The sequence below is a fragment of the Papaver somniferum genome, chromosome 2 (assembly GCF_003573695.1).
Source record: "Papaver somniferum cultivar HN1 chromosome 2, ASM357369v1, whole genome shotgun sequence".
NCBI classification, from domain to species: Eukaryota; Viridiplantae; Streptophyta; class Magnoliopsida; order Ranunculales; family Papaveraceae; genus Papaver; species Papaver somniferum.
This window is the reverse complement of record NC_039359.1, coordinates 205,486,891-205,490,070: the sequence shown is the minus strand read 5'-3', so window position 1 is coordinate 205,490,070 and position 3,180 is coordinate 205,486,891. Positions and strand designations below refer to the sequence as shown.

General features: G+C 35.3%; 1 non-coding gene across 1 annotated transcript; it reads right to left on the bottom strand.

Moving 5' to 3' along the window:
* Positions 1-2,463: 2,463 nt before the first annotated feature.
* TRNAY-GUA lies at positions 2,464-2,548 on the bottom strand. Its single transcript is given in 2 exon segments — positions 2,464-2,499; positions 2,512-2,548. It is a non-coding gene; the product is annotated as a tRNA-Tyr (tRNA).
* Positions 2,549-3,180: the final 632 nt, after the last annotated feature.

The following is a 3,180-nucleotide window of genomic DNA, read 5'->3' as shown; positions in this document are numbered from 1 at the left end:
AGTCTGGTCATTTTCACAGTCTCCATAATATTTATTGCACTTATTTCCAGTGAGGGTAATATGGTCATTTTCACAGTCTTCGAAATTTTTTATTGCACTTATTCCGGTTAAGGTAGTCTGGTCATTTTCACAGTCCGTAATATTTACTTTATTTATTTTCGATAAGGGTAGTCTGGTCATTTTCACTGTCTCCATAATATTTATTGCACTTATTTCCAGTAAGGGTAATATGGTCATTTTCAAAGTATTTACTTTACTTATTTTCGATAAGGGTAGTCTGGTCATTTTCACAATCTGTAATATTTACTTTACTTATTATACTTAATTGGGTAGTCTGGTCATTTTCACAGTCTCCATAATATTTATTGCACTTTTTTTCAGTAAGGGTAATATGGTCATTTTCAAAGTGTGTAATATTTACTTTGCTTATTTTCGATAAGGGTAGTCTGGTAATTTTCACAGTCTCCATAATATTTATTGCACTTATTTCCAATAAGGGTAATATGGTCATTTTCACAGTCCGTAATATTTACTTTATTTATTTTCAATAAGGGAATTCTGGTCATTTTCACGGTCTCCATAATATTATTGCACTTATTTCCAATTAGGGTAATATGGTCATTTTCACAGTCCTCGAAATTTTTATTGCACTTATTCCGATAAGGGTAGTCTGGTCATTTTCACAGTCTTCGGAAGAAGCATATATTTTTGTTGTGGTTTTGTCGACAAAATCGAGAGAATAGGTTTGTATTTGTCCAAGTCAAATTTCCTACAAAGTCATGACTTGTTGACTTGGTCTTGATCCTCTTTTCTAATATTAAGAAAATAAAATAAAAAAATAAATCAATATTGATTTTCAGAAATTAAATAAAGAGGGATTTTGCGTTTCCCCCTCAAAATAAATAGCTATTTTGCATTACCCCTTTATAAATAGCTAATTGGCAAACCCCCTTTCTGTTATCTTTACCGTCTATTCTCGGTTCGTCATCGCGTGCCAGGAGAGCATACAATTATTCCCACCGATACCTTTTTGACGTTAAGAGTACAACACGTGGTTTTCATGTCTTCCATTAATCTGAAGGCCTTACTTAAATCTATAGAGACGTGTTAGTCATCTATACATCTTCTCGCTAACACGCCGGCTGGATTGTTACAGGAACCACCGTGACAAGATTGCAACCCTTGCTCAACCGTTAGTAATTAGGTTACCCCTTATCCAAAAACGAGAGTCCGAATAACACTTGTCCTCCGTGTGCCAAAATCAACTTTTCGAGCCGAGTTTTCCAAAAATGTTTATTTCCTAAAAATACATAAAAACACAATATTAGTACAAAAATAGAGTTCCAACAATACGGACATTGAGGACAAATTAGACACAAAAATGTGTCTATCATGAACCTATCCTAATGGATTGAGATACTAGACTGACTAATATCAACAAAACTGGCATATACAAGGGAACCAGTGATTGATAATCCTAACTCTAGGTCAACACAGCTGTCATATACAAGGGTACCAGTGGTCGACTTTATTGAATTTATTCCTTTTGGTCAAATGGTCTGGTCTCAATTTTTTTTTTCATCTCTTTTATTCATCTCTTTTTCTTTTTCAACTTTTTTTTTTTCTTTCATGGTATCTCAATCACTCTAAGTCACCCTAGCATTGGTAACAACTTAAATCGTGAGCCCCACCTAATCACTTAGAGTAACATAGTTTAAAAACAAAATAAAAATAGAAGTGAAAAGGACTCAACGAGATATGGTGAAACTATCATGTTATTTCTAACACCTGAGCTCTGTGCTTTTACGAATAGACTCTTCTAGTTATAACAGAAAGGGGTTTTGCCAATTAGCTATTTATAAAGGCGGTAATGCAAAATAGCTATTTATTTTGAGGGGGAAACACAAAATCCCCCTTAAATAAAATTGTTATTTTGTATAAATGTTGCGAAAGTAGTGACAAGCAAAATCCTAAGTGTTACTAATTTGGGGTTGTTTTAAATGTGGTGAAATTTTTGGGTGGAAACATCATTTTAGATTATAGTTGTGATTGTCTGGATAATTGTCAACAGATACTATTGTTATTAATAAAGAAATTTAATATTCCTAATCATTATCACAAATACAAAATTTATTAACAGTTATAAGACTTATTACAGGTGTATCAGTGACTGAAAAATAAATTGTGACAGGTTACACTATGATAAAATCCTGATTTTGGTGTAGTGAGTAGTGAGCTCACATACCTGGTTGTACATCAGCAAAGCCTGCTGACAAGTTGGATTTGGATCTGCCGAGAAGTTATTGTGTAAGATGATTTGTTGAACCTGTCGAGTCTGAAACTGAGATGCTATGTAACAGTACTTTGTTGTGTCATTCATAGTATATACCCCAAGACCCCCGTCTCTGATAGGGAGGGTTGCCAGTCTATATTGCAAAGGGCCGAAGCCAGCACCAAAAAATATCCGACCTATCGGATACGAACCATTGACCTAAGGATTATCTGCTACAACTACAGTCCTCCGCTCTACCAACTGAGCTAAGGTCGGAACAATAATCAAGAACAAAAGAATCAAATACAATGTACAATGTCGATAAAGGCATCCTAGCAACAAGTTGAGCGCCTACACCTTTTTGAATAGAAATACCTAATCTATAAAAAAGAGAGTTACCTAGTTTGTAATTGAGGTCATAGTTAGCTATACAATTTCTCAACCTCTTCAAAAGAATCACCATGTATTCATTAAGTTCACCTAAAGTGGAGCAAGCAAGGACGCCAAAACCATACCCATGAGCCGCTCACCTTATCCAAATATTTTGCCCGCTTGCGTGAAATAGCATTAGAAATGGCGACACTCGGAACGAATACCCGACCACTAATACCAGAAAAGGGTGAGACACCCGTAACATCAAAACAAACATCTTGCCCGTTGATCCAATTATAGAAAAGAATGTCTGCAGGCTTTAAAGTCTTGGCATCATCAGATAAGAGCCCAAGATTGACCTCCTTTCTAGCTGCAACTCTGGCCTTGTAAAACATATTGGACAAAACATCCCTAACAAAATCATGCCTAAACTTTATATCCACCTCACTTGCACAATGAAGTGCATGATCTCCATGGACATCCATCTTCCTCTTACAACAAGCACAAACATCAATAGTATTAAAAATAGGTACACC